The 20,716-nt window shown below is 37.9% G+C and overlaps 1 protein-coding gene across 5 annotated transcripts in view; it reads left to right on the forward strand.

Moving 5' to 3' along the window:
* Positions 1–20,716, forward strand: part of CFAP61 (cilia and flagella associated protein 61) — a 293,467-nt gene that overhangs the window by 51,427 nt on the left and 221,324 nt on the right. The window lies entirely within an intron of this gene.

Below are 20,716 nucleotides of genomic sequence, written 5' to 3' on the forward strand. Positions count from 1 at the left end.
ATGGATGCAGCACTGGATCCCAGGTTGCCCATGCTTCTCAGCAAAGAGATACTGGAGTATTCTAAAGAACTTTTCAGCATGACACAATCCTGAACCATAAGTTATCTTTGTCACTTTCAAGAGCATAAATTCTTCTCGAAGGCAGCATTAAATAGGTTTTATAGCTTGATTTTTTCATGCATAAAATGGAAATAAAAATAGTGTCTAACCCAAAAAGTTGTTGCGAAGACTAAATGTTAGAATCTACATGATGTGCTCATCTCAGTGCCAAGCACAGAGTAAATCATCAAAAACTTTGTTTTTATTTCAGCCTGTGACTATTGTTGTTATAAAAAACAAATTGAAAAGATAAAGTCATTTCCAGTATGTTTCTGAGTAGCCCTGAGACTACTGTGATGTTCCATACATAGAATGAATGGAAAAATTCCTATCTTAGAAACTATATGGGGAAACTATATGGGGAAAACAAAATTCAAAATTTAGGCTGGACCTGGACTTTAAAATACACACTCTAAAGCCCAAGGAAATATGGGAGCTGAAGGAAGTCCTACTTCTCTCTACCACCTTTAGTATTTTTACTTAAAATTACTTATCTAGGACAAAATGGGAAGTAAAGGAAATAGAAAAACTTCTCTTGTTATCTTTTGTGCCTTGTTTATTTCTGAAAATCCAGCTTTATGTTCACTGATACAAAGATGATTATGAAATTGTCATCAGGGAGCACTATTATAGGCTTCCAAATAACTCAGGGATGGGTTCACAAATCATCAACAGCTTATTATATCTAAGAAAAGAGTCATCAACACATTTTGCTGCCATCTTCCTTCAGCAACAACAAAGAGTGAGACTCCAGAGAAAATTCTAAATGTGCTATGATCTACCGTTCATTGTTTTTCTGATGAAAGTCTCAAGTTAAAAGAAATATAATTTCTCTAAAATTCTTGTTTCAAATGAACACACATCATTGTGCTTTATACCTTGTATTTTGCTTAGAACTTTTTACTTTTCAAAGGATTGTCGTATATATTATCTCATTTTATCCTCGTAACTTGATATAGGAGACTAGGACAGGTGACACTGTTTCCTTTTTATACCTGTCCAAGCTCATGCAAGGTTTTCAAGCTCATCAGGGGTACACGGTCCTGGAACCCAGCCCCAGCCCTCTCTGCTTGGCAAGGTGACTTTTTGTCTTGTATGGCTTTGACTGTAAACTCCAATGATGTGTCTGCTATACTGGATACGTGATCAGCTTTCTTCACTTCAACAAGTTATGTAATGAGTTACCACTTTAATGAGTTCTCAGTGGCCTACCATTTTCCTCAGGGTTTTGGGTGCGTGAGTGTGTGTGTGTTTGTGTGTGTGCGCGCGTGCGCGCGCATGCGCTCTAGACAAATTCCATGTACTGGAATCTTCACCTCTGTGTCTGTGGGATTTGCCAGAACTGTAGAAGGCCACTCTGCCCCATGCAAGAGGCAGGCTGGAAGTGTCAGGAAATTAGCACTCCAGGAGCAGCCTCCACTTCCCTGTCTCATGTCCCTGTCCCCCTATGCCTCTTTCTTTTTTTTTTTTTTAATTTTATTTTATTATATTATGTTAATCACCATACAGTACATCCCCAGATTCCGATGTAAAGTTTGATGCTTCATTAGTTGCGTATAACACCCAGTGCACCATGCAATACGTGCCCTCCTTACTACCCATCACCAGTCTATCCCNGCTTCTTAATCCAGTCATCTGTTGAAGGGCATCTCGGCTCCTTCCATGATTTGGCTATTGTGGACAATGCAGCTATGAACATTGGGGTGCATATGGCCCTTCTCTTTACTACGTCTGTATCTTTGGGGTAAACACCCAGTAGTGCAATGGCTGGGTCATAGGGTAGTTCAATTTTTAACTTTTTAAGGGACCTCCACACTGTTTTCCAGAGTGGCTGTACCAACTTGCATTCCCACCAACAATGTAGGAGGGATCCCCTTTCTCCACATCCTCTCCAACAATTGTTGTTTCTTGCCTTGTCTATCTTTGCCATTCTAACTGGCGTAAGGTGGTATCTCAGTGTGGTTTTGATTTGAATTTCCCTGATGGCTAATGATTTTGAACATTTTTTCATGTGTCTGTTAGCCATTTGTATGTCTTCATTGGAAAAGTGTCTGTTCATATCTTCTGCCCATTTTATGATTTGTTTATTTGTTTCTCGTGTATTGAGTTTGAGAAGTTCTTTGTAGATCTTGGATACCAGTCCTTTATCTGTGGTGTCCTTTGCAAATATATTCTCCCATTCTGTGGGCTGTCTCTTAGTTTTTTTGACTGTTTCCTTGGCTGTGCAGAAGCTCTTTATCCTGATAAAGTCCCATAAGTTCATTTTATCTTTTATTTCTCTTCCTATGCCTCTTTCTTGATCAATTCTCCAAATAAATGGTTTTACTGGAGTCCTTGATTTAAGGTCTGCTTCTGAGGGAACCCACACCAGGACACTGCCTGTCTAGTCTTTTCCCACCAGCTGTGAAAACATTTATTTTTACACAACTGTCAGGAGTCCAGGTATAAATACCCTAAGTCCCTCACTTCGCAGGTGGGATAACTCTGTGACATTAGTTTTGTACTGTTTCCCAGAGTTCCTCTATGGGATTGGGTTCCAGCTGTCCACAGTGGTAACCTGTGTCATGACACATTGCTTACTAGCTGCCTTTTCTTCCCTTTCTCCCTTCCTCACTACCCTACTGATGCTTCTTGGAATCACCTCCCAAATAAATCCCTTGTTCTCAAATCCTTGCCTCAAGGTCTACGCTTTCCCTACCAGCTGTGAAACTTGCAATATCACACTAACCTCAACCCTTCTGAACAGACAAATGTCAAGGCTCAACATTCTTAAGCTAATATAGTGCCCACCCCCACTTTAGCTACTTACCCACAGTATAATCAGCCTACTAGCTATTCGTTATTTCAGCCATATCACAAGTTTTCATTGGATCTAAAAAGTTTAACCATGTACATTCAATTTGCATTTTACTTAAATAACTTGTGTATGTTTCCGTTTTTCAGCCACTCATTTTGCATATATAACCTTTTGCACACACTTGTAAATTTTGGTTTTTATCTACTAAACCTTGGGACTAAACTGGGACCGATAGGAGCAAACTCTAAGGATGCAGATTTTGTCCCATTATAAAGAAACTCTCTAGTAAATGTTTATTTATTTTTTTGTGTGTGTAGTGAAAAGCCTAGTTTAGAAGTAACAGGTTCTCCCAATATTGGAAGAATTCGTAAAGAAACAGTCATAGATGCTTCGAAAAAGGTTTTCTTGTTGTGTGGGAGATTGTACTAAATGAGATTTAAGATCCCCTAAGATGCTAAGATTCTGTGAAAACTTGGCGAACACACATTAGGATATTGCATATGCCTGATAGTTTATGTGTATTTTCTTCCAGTAACAATAAAAGGGCTCAAAACAGTTATTTTTGTCCAGTCGGTCCCACCACTGGCCCTGCCCAGCGTTTGAAAATCGTGCTGTGTCTTTTATTCANCCTGCCCAGCGTTTGAAAATCGTGCTGTGTCTTTTATTCACTGCATCATCACAGTAAAGACTTTGGAATCAGAACTGAGCTGGCGAATTTCTTAGTGATGCATAAGGCAAATAGGGCACAGCCTGCATTTCCATAGCCGGATTGGCGTTGCCACCGTTTACTGGTTAAAATTTAAAAAAAGAAAGAAAAAAGCAAAAAGCAACTTTTGTTTGTCATTAGGCTGGTGTGACCTGGGGAGCAGGGGTCTCAGGCTCAGATCTGTGAAACTCATTATGCACCCAGGGCCCACTGTGCAGTATCTCTGTGGAACTGATATGCCCTTGACAGGGAGAAACTTAGTTCTATATAACAGATTTGTGGGCTTTCAAAAGAATAATTAGTGTAGCCCCTTGTAACCAAACCACTCAGGAAGAGTGTTGCTTACTAGATATTTAAAAGGCCTTTCAAAATACGATTTTCATAATGCACCCATAAAAAACATAGCAGTGTTGCCTTTTAAATTTTTCAAAAATTACTTTTTGTCAGGAAATGTTTCTTTATGTCTTATTTAAGTTTCTTTTCTTTGGACTTACTTTTGCTTCTTACCTCAGATTCTCTCTGTAGGAGGAAGAAACATCTAAAACCAGTTTCCAGTGCCAGAGCCAAGGCAATGGCTAAATCAAATCTTATTGTGTATCAAATAGCCCTTTAGCTTCTTTTCCTAAGGTTCCATTTTATATATCTGGGGTGCCTTCTGTTTCCCTTTATTTTTCTTTTAACATGGGTTCCAAATATGGATGAAACACTTGTGTTTAGAGCATAGCAGTATTTCTGCCAAAATATTTGCATTATATATCTCAGAACACTATTTTAACACCCAGTACATTCTGCAGTTATTGAGTGACCCACTAGGTCTCCATATTAGTTTGCTGGGGCTGCCCTAGCAAAGTACCACATACTGGGGAGCTTAAACAAGAGAAATTAATTTTCTCACAGTTCTGGAGGCTAGAAGTCCAAGATCAAGGTGTAGGCAAATTTGGTTTCTTCTGAGACCTCTCTCTTTGGCTTGTAGATGCTTGGCTTGTCTTCTCCTTGTGTCTCTCACATGGTCTTCTTTTTCCTTGTTTGTGTCCTATCTTTTTATAAGGACTCCAGTAATATTAGATTAGGGCCCCCCCATATGACCTCATTCTACTTGAATTATCTCTTTAAAGACACCATCTCTAAATATAGTCACATTCTGAGGGGCTGGGGGTGAAGACTTCAATATATGAATTTTGTGGGGGAACAATTCAGCCATAACACTTAGGGTCCTGTGTTAACAGTTCCCTGGAGCCTTGTGGGCAAGACTACTAGGCTAAAGCAATTATGCAGATAGTGTCAACAAAGTCTGTTCTACTTAATGCTCATACAAAGCCTGAGATGCAAACTCATATTTATCACAATCTGAGTATTGTCTTTTTGTAGCCACTAAATTTGTTTTTGGTATATGAAGGTAACAAAATTGCATTCTTTCAAAGCTTTAGCCACTCTTGCCACCTTTGCTTTTCTAGAATTAACCACGTGAGTTCTGATGCTTTGGTAGAGTTGTTGATGAAACAAGTATATAATACCAGACCTATGCTCAGCTCGTGTGACTATCTCCAAGGTTGACAGCATAAACTCTTACAGGGGTTCTCAAAGTGGAGCCTTTGGACTGGTAACATACCAGGAAGAAGATGACGCAGACTTGAAACCCAGTCTTGTTGTCAGGGACACTGCCTTAAAAGTCTTGGTGAGCCTTTTGATATCAATTGACCCCTGAACAACATGGTGGCTAGGGGCTTTGTGTGCCCCCCCCCCACCCCTCGGGAAAACTTTTGACTCTCCAGAAACTTAGCTACTAATAGCCTACTGTTGGCCAGAAGCCTACCAGATAACATAAACTGTCAATTAACACGTATGTTGTAAGCTAGAGAAAGGAAAGTGTTATTAAAATTGTAAGGAAGAAAAAATACATTTACAGCACTGTACTGTGTGTGTGTGTGTCTGTGTGTGTATATAACCCACGTATATCTGGACTTGCACAGTTCACACCCCTGTTCAAGGGTCAGTTGTATTTAACAGAATCTGTTGCTGATTTTTCCATCAGAATTCAAGTACTGGTTTCTGCGTCCTTGCGAATGCTTTTAAAAGCAGCAGCGACAAATGATGGCACCCAGTTAAGGACGTTATTTTGCAGAGAGCAAGATGACTGGGGAGCATATTCCTACTCTCCTGTTCAGCATTAGGAAGGACTTGTGTTATGACTGGAGTGCTTTGCTACCAGCCATTTCATGATGGTAGAAATACAAACACATTTTTATATAGGGCCTTGAGGTCTCTGAAAGAAAAGTGGCTTTATTTATGTTCGTTATGATCATTATGTGCTGGGATTATTTTCTCAGTAGGTGATGTCTGTTTTGCCCATATTTATGATGCAGGGGAGAAGGCATTTAATGAATTTCGAGAGTGTATTTGACTGTAAAACACATCTCTCTTGTATATTCACATGTAAATAGCCCTTTTATTTGTTCTCTTTGGTGACCTTTCTTCTTTTGGGGGTAGATCACAGTTTGTTGTTGTTTGCCATTTCCAAATGGGAGGACGAATGATAATAATGAAAGATTATGCAAAAAATCCACGTTTAAAATAATGTTGATATGCCACTTGTGTTGCAGGATAATTACAGTAATTTGGCTATTACTCTATGTGGAGTCAGGAGTTAGTTGCTAGAAAACACGGTGATAGGGGTGATTCAGGGGATTTTCATCCCAACAGGCTGTTTGATCCTGCTGACTTTTCTCTTGAAAATCAATTGCTTGCGGTGAATACTCTGAATTCCCCCTTGATTAAATTGGCTGCCGGTGGGCTGCACCCATTGCACTGGGGTCACTGTGAGTTCTGTGTCTGTTTACACAGGGTTTTTGACAACTCTTAAAGTATCATGGACCAAATTTAATCTAAGCAAAGCAACTAAGGAAGCAATTACTAGAAATCACAGTCTTTGCAAATGACAACAAACAAAGGAAAATGTACTAATTCTAAGCCCAACATGAAGCCAGTTATTTTGCTACTGGGTTGCAGGCCTTTTCTCCACTGCATATTGCTCTGGCTTTTGGCGTTTTCAGTCTTCAGGGAATACATAGCTAGCTTAGTGGAAGACCTGGGACAGTCACAGTGGAAGCTGCCGCTGACTTCAGGTTTATCACTGACAATGTTCCATTTCTCCCTCAGAGTTATTAATATATTCAGATTTTCTATTTCTTTTGAATCAAATTTAGGAGATTAGATTTTTCTAGGAAAGCTTCATTTCATTTTTTTTTTAAGATTTTATTTATTTGACAGAGAGAGACAGCCAGCAAGAGAGGGAACACAACCAGGGGAAGTGGGAGAGGAAGAAGCAGGCTCCCAGTGGAGAAGCCTGATGCGGGGCTCGATCCCAGAATGCTGGGATCACGCCCTGAGCTGAAGGCAGATGCCCAACGACTGAGCCACCCAGGCGCCCCAAGAAAGCTTCATTTCATATAAGAAGATTTAAAAATTATTAGAATACAGTTATGTATGTGTGTGTATATCTCCAGTGTGTATGTACATACATATAGATACACAAGTATATACAGATGTGTATATACATATAAATATGCACACGTATATACAAACTATTAAAAATGATTAAAGAAAACAAAGTTTATTTAACACTTCATGAAGTGGATTGTCTCCTTTTGGAGAACTGTAAAATGGGGCAGTAGCTTTTATAGAATAAAGAACAAGGAAAAGAAAAATAAAATATATCTGGTGGGCTGGGGCCACACAGTTAGCCTTGTTTGGAGTGAGAAGACCCAGAGTTGGTTTGGCTTTTGGGGATTGACTGACTGCCTTTCTGGTCAAGTGGAACACTTGTAGGGACAAGAAGGTTGTGTAAGTTATGTAAGTTTCAGTTTGCTGATGGGGCACCCCAGGCAGGGGCAACTCCATCTTGGGCCTACAAAATTTTATATGTATGTATGTATGTATGTGTGTATATATTTATACAATATTCTATATTATATATGATTATTATAATTACTAAGTTATAAATAACATATTTATATTTACTTGATTTTCTATTTATATAATATGTCTGACTCCATGTGGAAAAAGACTTCCTGTTTTTATTGAGTGCTGATTTCAATCTTGAAATAGTTTGGAGAAAAGAGAAACATAAACAATTCACAAAGCTAACTATGTGAAAAAATACTATTTATCATAGGTGTGAGAAAATATTCAGCTTCCCTGAAACTGGAATGCACATAAAAACCGAAGATGTTTTTCTCCCCCTTTTTTGCATACTGAGTTATAAGTACGTATATATTTGAGATAATTCATCCTGAGCAAAGAGCTTGGTAACTAACACTCCGAATTTCTGACAGATAGGCAGGTCGGCTGATAGAATACTCTGGAATACAATGTAGAAATGGTTTCTGCTCTTTGACTTCAACTGTAGTAAGTCTGAGGAAATAATCCTAAATCTGTAAAGAGATACACATTCAAGACTATTCACTAAGCTTAATCGTAATACTAAAAATGAACAGACAAACAAATACCCAAATAAATAAACAGGTAAGTTTGTAAAACCCCAAATCTCCTGCAAGAGAGGGATGGCTAAACATGTGGGTAGCCACAGGACAGCGGTGCAGCAGCCTTTTAAAAGGTTACAAAGAGTGAAAGGAAATGGTTATGATATAATCTCATGTGAAAAAATCAATGCAAAACGAATTGAAGTCTGAGTAAAACTGCCTAAGAAACACATGCTATGAAGAGCCCTGGGAGGCAATGAGTTAAAATGACAAAATTAACTGAGTCACAGAAGTAACTGGAGGGCAATGCTTTTATTTCCTCCCCCTATTTTTTAAAATGTGAAAACAATCTTACATTTACATGAAAGTTGTAGGTGCTTTTTTTCTTCCTGAACCATCTGACAATAAAATGCTGATGTCCTCCTGAGTCCTTGTGAATACATTGTATTCCATTGTACTCTGAATACAATGTGTGGTTCCTACAGAGGGACAGTCTCCTTTACAGCTGCAAACATCCAGCAAGATTGAAGAATTAACTTGAGGATGTTACTCCCAACTAATCCATAGTCCACAAACCATATTCAAGTTCCCCTATTTGTCCTAACAATGTCATCCTTCATAGCAGAAAGATCCAGTCCAAAGTGACAATCTGCATTGAGTTGCTCTGTTATCTTTCATTTTGGAACAGTTCCTCGAGTTGCCTTGAATATGATGCCCTAAACACGTTTGAAGATGGTAGACCCCTGCTTCTGTAGACTGTGCTTGAATCTGTGTTTGTCTGCTGTCTCCTCCCGACGAGATTCAAGTTGTACACACCTGGGAGGACTTGCATAGAAGGGCCTGGGTTCTCATTGCGCCCTGTCGGTTATTACACACTTTCAGTCTGTCCCATTACTGATGGTGGGTGGTCGCTCTGATCACTTGATTGAAGTGACTCTTATAGGTAAAAAATTAAAATTGTTTTAGCTCATTCCAGCCGGTGCAGAGAGCTATAATAATTTCTCCATTCCTGATCTCTATATTGATTCGGCCCTGATTCTCATTTGGAATCAGCAGCTTCGCTGATGCTATTTTAACCATCTCATGGAATTTCAGCTTCGCTCTGCCCAACCTCCCAGCACAGGCACTTGCTGCTGCCGCAAATGTCTCCTTGGGTAGATAATGCTCTCGGTGTCCCAGTGAGTCAGTCCTTCTGTGCAGCATCTGCCCCTTGCCTCTAATACTGGCTGATGTGTGGTCCATTGCAGGGAAACGGTTCCTGACTCTGCTTGTAGCCAAAATAGACTTCAACCTGGCAGGCACTACTGTCACCTCTAATTAGGGCTAGTGAGATATCTGTGTGCCCACTCTGGAGCTTGACCTACAATTTCTTCTCTACTGTAGCTGGTTATAGCTCCTCCTTCTCCTCTTTGCTTCTCCACCCTGTCTTAAAAAACATATATATATTCTTTTGTTTGATCTTTTCAGAGAGCTAGCTCTTAGATTTATCTACCAAGTCTATGGCTTTCTTTCTGAATTTATTAATATTGGCTTTTATTCCTATGACCTCCCTTCTCTTAATTTCTTTGGATTTGTTTTGGTGTTCCTATTCTACTTGCTTGATTAATTTATTTTTTTTTCTTGTTTGATATAAAAAAACGTTTGTTGAGAAGAAAAACTTCCTCTACCAACTCAAATTTGAATGGTCAGGGACCTGCAAATTCACTGGCGATAGACAGGTTAACAGGAAAAAATTTATTATGCATGCAGAAATGCTCTATATTGGTGAGCAACTCACCGAATAGCCAGAGGTAAAGATGTGTATATCAATTTAACAATGGGAGGAGGGTTAGGGTTTCAGTGGGAAGATACAGAAACTTCTATTGGGTTTTTAATGCTAGTGGGATTGTGCCATTGAACTTGCCATGGATAGAATCATACTGGAACATACAGACTGTGTAGTTGAGGTCAATGAAGGGGTCATCAATGGTAACCGTATCCACTTTGCCAGAGTTAAAAGGAGCTCTGGTGGGGTGCCTGGGTGGTGCAGTCAGTTAAGTGGCCAACTATTGATTCTGATTCAGGCTGTGATCTCAGGGTCCTGAGGTTGAACCCTGTGTCGGGCTCCATACTCAGTGCAGAGTCTGCTTCAGATTCTCTCTCCCTTTGTCCCTCCTGCTCAGGCTCTCTCTCTCTCTTTTTCTTTCAAATAAATAAATCTTTAAAAAAAAAAAAAAAGGAACACTGGTGACTAGGCACTCAATATGGCTAAGAGCTCTATTTTCTCTGACTTTCGCCATTGTGTCTTAGGAGTGCTGCTGGCATTGCAGAAGAAAACGTAGCTGTCTATTTACTTGGAAGGAGCAGAGAGCCTGTTTTGCTGGAATTTTATGAGAAAGTTTAAATTAGACCTTTAAATGTTTCTTGAGGCTAGAATGCAAAGCCAAGAACTCACCACCAGACTTCACTTAACAGTAGTACCTATAGATTTGGGTGACTTCCTTTCTTCTCAAAGTCCCCAAATTATTCTTCCTTACTCACTTGTAATGCTGGGAAACTTGTAAGCCAGTGGCAGATACCCAAGAAGGCTTGATAAGCATTAAGTCCATAAAATCAACCTTATTTCCTTAAAATGATCTAGTTGTATTTGATTCTAAACATGTCATTCTTAAATATGGCATTCCAATCAAAGCCTTGGTCATATAACCAATGTTTCCAGTTACGTCCTATTTACAAAGAGAACAGATCCTTTTTTTTTTTAAGATTTTATTTATTTATTTGGCAGAGAGAGACAGCCAGTGAGAGAGGGAACACAAGCAAGGGGAGTGGGAGAGGAAGAAGCAGGCTCCCAGCAGAGCAGGGAGCCCAATGCGGGGCTCAATCCCAGGACCCTGGGATCATGCCCTGAGCCAAAGACAAATGCTTAACGACTGAGCCACCCAGGCGCCCCAAGAGAACAGATTCTTATTGAACTTGTGAAAATAACTATATTGCTATGAAAATTAGAATACTCAGTAAGAGTTTCCAAATTCTGGAAGAATGAGGCAGGGAGAAAAATATAAGTGTTTTCAAAAGTATAATCTACTAAATTGTTGAAAGTTAAAAATACCTTAAGAGCAAAAAGAAAGCTCCTTAAAGCAGGAGAAGTATTTTAAAGAAATGACATAATATCCTTAATCAGTTCATTTTGTTCTATGTAATTATTTTTTGTTCTCCTTGATTTGATCTTGGGTTAACAGTTTCATGAACCCATCAGCTTGCCTACAAGAGATTTGTAACTCCTTGCTCAGTCCAGTGATATGCTCTCAATGTTAGTCAGTGCTACCGGAAGCCTATATTCTAGAGTGCTTGGCGTAGTCCCTTTCCATGGGTCTTTGAGACAGTTCCTCTTGTTGAAGTTAAGCATCCGGGCTTGTGGCTGATTGTAAGAGCTTCCAGGGAAGCATCAAGATAACCAATAACTATCTGCAGGTGGTGGAAGACTTAACTGTCTGTGGCTAAAAATCTTATGAGAGTTCATTATGAAATTAATATAATTGGCAAGGAAATTTTGTTGTTTCTGTGGCATCCTGCATTTGAAAATAATAACTGGAATGTTGATAGCATTATATTATTTTGTCCAATATGAGGCAAAGCAGTACCAGAACAGTGAGGATGTTGACAAATTTCTGGGAGCTTTGTATAATCCAAGAAATATTTATATTAGTAACACTTACCCACACAAATATAACTTAGGGAAAGTTAAACATCTCTTATTTGACAGTACTTTTTATGCTATTCAATGTATATAATTAATTTTCATTATCTCTCATTTTACAAGAAAAGAATAAATCCCTTGAGATTTTCCAGGGACCCTCTGGGAAGTCAGTTAAGGATCAAGATTTTACTTAGGATTTGATTTTGGGAAGGCAAAATACCAAAAGTTGTCAAATTTCTTAAAAGGTTTGAACACCTGATTTTATAGGATCATAGGTTGCTATGAAAAAATACTTACTTACTGGGGTGATTTGGCTCAGTTGGTTAAGTGTTGGCCTTGGGTTCAGGTCATGACCCCCCACGGTCCTGGGATCTAGCCCTGAGTCGGGCTCCCTGCTTGGTGGGGAGCCTGTTTCTCCCTCTCCCTGCCCCCCATTTGTGCTTTCTCTCTCGCTCTCTCTCAAATAAATAAATAAAATCTTTAAAAAATACTTAATTACCTATTTAATCAAAACAACCATAAATAATTCAAAAGTAACTACAGGAGGTAACATAGTTGTAACAAACAAACAAACTTACCTTAAGACATTTTAAAACCAGTTTATCTGTGGGGCACCTACTTGGCTCTGTCTGTGAAGTGTGTGTCTCTTGATCTTGGGGTTGAGTTTGAACCCCATGTTGGGTGTAGGGATTATTAAAAAAAAAACATTAAAAAAATTTAAAAAAACCCAGTTTTCTGATTTCCCACATAAACTTGCAAGTCAGCTCAAAAATAATAATTTTTAAGATTTTTAAAAAATTTATTTGACAGAGAGAGAGCACACAGCAGGGGGAAAGGCAGGCAGAGGGAGAACCAGGCTTCCCACTGAGCAGGGAGCATGCTGCTGGATTGCGGGACTTGATCCCAGGACCCTGGGATCATGACCTGAGCTGAAGGCAAATGCTTAATTGACTGAGCCACCCAGGCACCCCAAAAATAATAATTTGAGAACTTGAATGGCATTGCTTTGAACCTATTGATCAGTGTGAGGGGAATTGACGTCTTTACAATAGTAAGATATCTAATCTATGAACATGGTATATTCCTCAATTTATTTCTGTCCTCTTTAATTTCTTTTCACCATGTTTTATACTTTTTGCAATATATGCTTTTCACATCTGTTGTTAGATTCATTCCTAGGTATTTGATATATTCACACTTTGGAAACTTTAAAAATTTTTGTTTTCTAATCGTTTGTTGCTGTTATATAGAAATGCAGTTTGTTTTGGATATTGATCTTATATCTAACAACCTTTCTACACTGATTTATTAATTCTATGAATTTATCTGCAGATTCTTTTGGATTTTCTCTGTACAATGTAAGTTTTTCTTATTTTCTAATCCTTATTCTTTTTATTTCTTTTTCATGCACTGATTAATACCTTAAATAGAAATGGTGTTAGGTATACTTTTGTTGTTCTTAATATGAAATGGAAAGCTCTGAATATATTACCATTAAGGATGGCTTTGTGAGTACCCATTATCAGATTAAGAAAGTTTCTGTATTTATGGTTTGCTAAGAAATTTATCAAGAATGGCTGTTGTTGTTTTCTTAATTGAATTGAATTCTATAAAATCCTTTTTTTCTGTATTTGCTGAGTTGATCATATGATTCTTCATTATTCTGTTAATGAGGTAAATTACATTGATTAATTTTTGTATGGTAACTATTTTGTTAATAATAGGCTTATTATTCTTTTTATGCAGTGCTGGATTCTTTGCTAATGTTTTGTTGAGGATTTTTGCAGCTATGTTCCATGAGTGAGAGTGGTCTGTAATTTTCAGTTCTTGAAATGTCCTTGCCAGACTTGGAAATGAGGTTCTGTTGGCCTCATAAAACAATTTAAGGAGTAGTCTTCCTTCTTCTATTTTTGGAAGTTTATGCAAGACTAGAGATATTTATTCTTTAAATGTTTTGTAGAATTTCCCAGGGAAACTGTCTAAACCTGGTGGGCTTTTTGAGGGAAGGTTTTTGATTGCAGTTTTAGTTTTTTAAATTGTTGTAGAACTATTCTTTGTCTGTTTGGTAGTTTGTAATTTTTTATCAGAACTTGTACATTTCCTTTACATTTTCAAATGCATTAGGATAAAATTGAAGCCATTCTTCATTTTTTCCTATTATACTTTTACTGTTCATAAGCTCTGTAGTGACACTGCCTTTTTCAAAATTCCTGACCTTGACTATGTGTATTCTCCTGTCTCAAACACTCTTGCTAGTGGTTTGTCAATTTTATTAGTCTTTTCAAAGAACCAATCATTAGCTTGTTTGGTCCTCCCTATTCTGTGTTTGTTACTTATTTTGTTTCTGCTCTTTTCTTTATTTCCTCCTTTTTATATTTGGGCTTATTTTGATGTTTGTTTTCCTATCTTAAGATGGATCCTTAACTCATTGATTTTCAGGGTTTTTTTCTTCTCTTTTATGAGTGTTTAAATTATAAACATTCTCTGCTTGGATTTAGCTGCTGCTCGCAAGTTATGCAATGTATTCATTATCAATATTTTTGAAATTTCACTTTACTTTACTCTCTGGCCCTAAGTTATTTAAAAGAATTATTTATTCTCAAACATAGGATATCTTTTATCTTTTTATTTAATTGTATTATGGTAAGAACACTTAACATGAGAACTACCTTCTTATGTTTTCTAAGTATACAATACAGTTTTGTTAACTCTAGGCACAGTATTGTTGAGCAGATGTTTAGCACATATTCATTTTACATAATGGAAACTTTATACCTATTGGATAGTAGCTCCTCATTACCCCCCCCTCCCAGCCCCTAGCTACGACCATTCTATTCTATGCTTCTATGAGTGACTATTGTAGGTACCTCCTGTAAGTGCAGTCACACAGTATTTGTCCTTCTGTGACTGGTGTATTTCACTTAGGATAATGTGTTCAAGGTGTATCCACATTGTTACATATTGCAGATTTCCTTCTTTTTCAAGGTTGAATAATATTCCTATATAGATGTGTGATATATATATATATATATATATATATATACACCTCACATTATCTATTTNGTGTGATATATATATATATATATATATATATATATATATATATATACACCTCACATTATCTATTTGGGATGTTCTAGTTATCTTTTTATTACTGTGTATTAGCTTAATTGCACTGAAGTTGGAAAACCTACCCTGTGTGATTTTAATCCTTTAAACTTCGTTGAACATATGGTTGAGTTTTGAAAACGTTCCTTGAGTCCATAAAAAGAGTGTATATCCTATAGTTGTTAGGTTCAGGGTTCTATATAAATCAGTCACATTTGATAATAATGTCCAATATTGTATCCTCATGGACTTCATCACTTATTTGATTAATTAATGAGAGATGTGTTAAAATCTTCTGCTTTGATTGTGAATGTATTCATAGCCTATCATTTTTCATTTTTTATTTTGAATCTGTGTTATTAGGTATATAATTTTTAAATCATTATATCTTCTTTGAACTTTCTTAAAAAATCAGTTATGAAGTATCCTAGTCATCTTTAATGATCTTTTTTTGCCTTAAAGTCTACTTTTTCTGATTTTAATATGGCCATATCTACTTTCTTTGATTCATATTTGCATACCATATCTTTTTCCATTCTTTTATTTTCATTCTTTNTCTTCCCTTACATTTTAGATGTGTCTCTTATAAACAGCATAGAGTTTAATTATTTTTAATCTAGAGTGACAAGCACTGTCTTTTAATTAGACTATTTAGTCCATTTATATTTAATGTTCTTATGGGTGTGTATCTACCATCTAACTTTATAGATGTCTCCTATGTTTTTATCTGTCATTACTAGGATTATTTATTTGTGCCTTTTCCTTTATTAATCTCACCAGTGTCAATTTAATTAGTATTTTTAAGGAACCAGGCTTTGGAGTTGGTTGATTCTCTCTATTATCTTTTGTTATTGCATCAATACCACGATAGTGCTTCCAGCAAACAGCCACAAAACCACAATAAGCATGTTTTGCTGATACAGCTGGAGCCAGTTAGGCAGCTCTCCTGATCTTATCTGGGTCTTCTCATATGTCTTGGCATTGGTTGCCTGTTGGCTGAGTTAGGCTGGCCTTGACTCTCCTCCATGTGCCTCTCATCCTTTTAGCAGGCTAGATTGGGCATGTTCTTATGGTGACCACAAAGATGCAGGAGACCAAGTAGAAACACACATGGCCTCTTGAGGTCTAGGCTTTGAACTAACATATGTTACTTATCTAAAGCAGGCCACATGGCTGAGCCCAGAATCAGAAGGATAGGATACTACATAGCAAAGGGCCTAAATCCAGGGAGAGTGAAAAATCAGCGTCATCATTCCAACCCTTGCTCACACAAAAAAAGAATAATGCTGATGATTTTTGTCACGGACTTCTTTCTCCTGTCTTATTGGAGACACAAACTCCAGTTTAGCCTACAGGAGGCTAAAACCTATAGTCTCATCTCAAGACAGTGATATGGGAATTACCAGGGCATGAAGCTCAAGTTGATCATACTATATGGCTTGGAGTCTGCACTGCAGTCCAGTGGGGAGGAGTTTCCTTGAAAAATAAGAAAAAAAGCCCTTTATCCTCCTTTCATGCAGCCTCCCTAGTATTTTCCTTTGTATCGTTGGACTTCATCATCAGCCTCTTGCTGTTCATTCATCCATTCAGTAAATACTGAGTACTTCCCATATACTAGATATTAAGAGCCTACTCTAGTACTGGGGAGTCTAGTACTGTCTAATGGCAGGATAAATAAGCAGGACAAATTAATTTACAATAAGAAAAGAGTTTTGAAGGCTAGAAAATTGTGGCGGGACCACAGCAGAATTATACTTAAGTCATCTTGAGAGTGTCAGCTTAGAATTCACAGGAAAAAAAGCTTTTGAGTCAAAACTTCAAAAACTAATTGGGGCTTTCTAGGTGAATAAGCGGAAAGATTTTCCTAGCAGAGGGAACAAAATGTGCAAGATAAGGAGGTATTAGGAACCATTGCTTATTAAGGGAAAGTACAAGTTCAGGGTTGCTAGAGCATGAAGTGAGGGATTGACAGGAGATGAAGCAGGATAGGAGATTGAGGTGAGGTAATTAAGTCTTTCATGCCTTGCAAAAGAGTTTAGATTAATCTATTCACAACATGCTGGATGGTGTTCCATTGGGAATCTTTAATTAGAAAGGGAGCCATGGCCAACTTCTAGTTCACAGGAAGACTTTCCAGTGGCCACTAGAGTGTCCAGGAAAGAGATGAGGTGGGACTGAATCAAAACAGTGATTATGGATGAACCTGAGAGATATTTTGGAGAATTAATGGAGTTTGATATTTTACTGCATATGGAGGAAAGGAAGGTTATGGAAAAGGGAAAAATCAAGGATGACTGCAGAAATTGGGTAGATGATGGAACCATTTTGCAAAATGGGAATAATAAGAGTGAATGAATTATATGATGGAGATGCTGTGATTTCTGATTTGGATGAGTTGAGTCTTATCTTCCTAGTAAGCATTTGGATGGGTACACAGCATTCCTTCAGCAGCAGGTGTCGTTGAGGTAGACTGAAACATTACCTCCCAAAAGATATCCACATTCTAATCCCTGGAACCTGTAATTATTACCTTAGTTCTGGAGAAAGGGTATTTGTAGGTGTGATAAAAGATTTCTAGATGAGATTATCCCGGGTTATCTGAGGGGCCCTACATGCTATCACAAGTGTCCTTATGAGAGAGAGACAGAGGGAGATATCACAGACAGGAGGAGGCTGTGACCACAAAGACAGAGATTGGAGTGATGTGGCCACATGGCAAGGAATGCAGGCAGTCACTAGAAGCTGGAGGCAAAAACAGCCTCTCCCCTGGAGCCTCTGGAGGGAGTGTGTCCCTGCCGACACTTGATTTCTGCTCAGGGATACTGATTTTTGGACTCTGGCTTCCAGAACCATGAAAAAATACATTTCTATCATTAAGCCACGAAGTGATTGGTAATTTTTACAGCAGCCCTAGGAAAGTAACACAATTACAAAGAAGACCGCAGGGCCAGAGGCAAACCAAGGAAGGAAAACATATCAAGAAATAAGGATGTCTTCACTCTTCAGCAAAACTCCAAGAAAGAGTTGTCTGCTCATTATTTCCATTCTCTTTTATTGTCTCAAGGCTACTTCTTAGCCTTCAGTTCTCAACCTAAATGTTTGGAAGGACTTCAACTGCTCAATCTAAAGCAGCTCCTGGGGCATTTTCTATATGCCATCTATCATAACGGTGTTTTCTTGTTCATTTACTAACTTGCTTTGGTGGTGCAAGTTCGTTTTGTTCATTGCTGAAATCCCTGGAATGTTAATGTCTAACAGATGGTAGGTGTGAAATATAAATTTTAAATTAATGAATGAATAAATGAGCATTCAGTGTACTTTGTTCATATGTTTGCTTTAGCAACTTTCACACTGTGAGATGGGGGTGTGTATGTGTGTGTGAACCCTCATCACTTGTGAGCCTTGTAGAATAAGAGGGGCTACATCTGATTCATTATTTACTTCTGAGTATCTCAGGTGCTTGCAACTCATTGTTCTCCATTGAAGTTTAGTTGAATGAATGATTTAACTTGAACCCCTAATCTTTCCCCTTCTTAAAATTGAGTGACTTAAATTCATTCAGCAGGCTTTTTTGAAATCATCCATAATATGATAATAATAAACAAGAATTGCTATTTTGTAGTATTTTGGAGATAGAAATTTCTTTTATAATTGGACATTTAAAAAATCTTGATTACATTATAACACATGAAACTGTCCTTTAAAAAATTAAGATAATGCAGTTAAAGTTGAGTTCCCATTGAACCACGTCTAAGCCTGATTCTTTCTCTCCTCCCCAAAAATAGCCATTGTAATAACTTTAGTATGCATCCATCCAGACCAGTTATTTATACTTTTATATGAAGTCCATGTATTCATAGAAAAAACACTACTATTTTGTGGTAGTGGCTTTTTTAAATATATAAATGGTGTCTTTGGGAATAGGTGGTGTTTTGAAATTTACTTTTTTTTTTAAGATTTATTTATTTATTTTAGAGACAGAGAGAGAGAGAGAGCAAGCAGGAGGGAGGGGCGGATGGAGAGGGAGTCAGTCTTTTTTTTTTTTTTTTTTTTATGTTAGTCACCATACAGTACATCCCTGGTTTTTTGATGTAAAGTTCGGTGATTCATTAGATGCATATAACACCCAGTGCACCATGCAATACGTGCCCTCCTTACTACCCATCACCAGCCTATCCTGTTCCATTGTATATATGGACCACAGCTTCTTAATCCAGTCATCTGTTGAAGGGCATCTCGGCTCCTTCCATGATTTGGCTATTGTGGACAATGCAGCTATGAACATTGGGGTGCATATGGCCCTTCTCTTTACTACGTCTGTATCTTTGGGGTAAACACCCAGTAGTGCAATGGCTGGGTCATAGGGTAGTTCAATTTTTAACTTTTTAAGGGACCTCCACACTGTTTTCCAGAGTGGCTGTACCAACTTGCATTCCCACCAACAATGTAGGAGGGATCCCCTTTCTCCACATCCTCTCCAACAATTGTTGTTTCTTGCCTTGTCTATCTTTGCCATTCTAACTGGCGTAAGGTGGTATCTCAGTGTGGTTTTGATTTGAATTTCCCTGATGGCTAATGATTTTGAACATTTTTTCATGTGTCTGTTAGCCATTTGTATGTCTTCATTGGAAAAGTGTCTGTTCATATCTTCTGCCCATTTTATGATTTGTTTATTTGTTTCTCGTGTATTGAGTTTGAGAAGTTCTTTGTAGATCTTGGATACCAGTCCTTTATCTGTGGTGTCCTTTGCAAATATATTCTCCCATTCCGTGGGCTGTCTCTTAGTTTTTTTGACTGTTTCCTTGGCTGTGCAGAAGCTCTTTATCCTGATAAAGTCCCATAAGTTCATTTTATCTTTTATTTCTCTTGCCTTTGGCGATGTGTCGTGAAAAAGGTTGCTCTGGCCGATGTCATAGAAGTGGCTGCCTATGTTCTCCTCTAGAATTTTGATGGATTCCTGTCTCACATCGAGGTCTTTCGTCCATTTGGAGTTTATCTTTGTGTATGGTGTGAGAGAGTGGTCAAGTTTCATTCTTTTGCATGTAGCTGTCCAATTTTCCCAGCACCATTTATTGAAGAGACTGTCTTTTTTTTCCACCGGATATTTTTTCCTGCTTTGTCAAAGATTAGTTGCCCAAAGAGCCGAGGGTCTATTTCTGGGTTCTCTGTTCTGTTCCATTGGTCTATGTGTCTGTTTTTGTGCCAGTACCATGCTGTCTTTGTGATCACAGCTTTGTAGTACAGCTCGAAATCCGGCATTGTGATGCCCCCAGCTTTGTTTTTCCTTTTCAACAGTTCCTTGGAGATTCGGGGCCTTTTCTGGTTCCATACAAATTTAAGGACTATTTGTTCCAGTTCTTTGAAAAATTTCATTGGTATTTTGATCGGGATAGCATTGAAAGTGTAGATTGCTCTGGGTAGCATGAACATTTTAACTATGTTAATTCTTCCAATCCATGATCGTGGAATATTTTTCCGTCTTTTTGTGTCTTCTTCAAAGTCTTTCAAGAGTGATTTATAGTTTCTAGAATATAGATCCTTTATGTCTCTGGTTAAGTTAATTCCAAGGTAACGTATGGTTTTTGGTGCTATTGTAAATGGGATGGATTCCCTAATTTCTCTTTCTTCAGTCTCATTATTCGTGTATAGAAATGCAACTGATTTCTGAGCATTGATCTTGTATCCCGCCACGCTACTGAATTGCTCTATAACTTCTAATAGTTATATAGAATCTCTAAGGGCAGAAATGAGAGGGAATCTGGCAGAAATTAAAAATTCTATGAGCCAAATGAAATTTATTTCTTTACAGGCATAGGTCTAGAACATTCCTTTTACCTTCTGGGCAGTATTCC

The sequence above is a fragment of the Ailuropoda melanoleuca genome, chromosome 13, assembly GCF_002007445.2.
Source record: "Ailuropoda melanoleuca isolate Jingjing chromosome 13, ASM200744v2, whole genome shotgun sequence".
Lineage (NCBI taxonomy): Eukaryota > Metazoa > Chordata > Mammalia > Carnivora > Ursidae > Ailuropoda > Ailuropoda melanoleuca.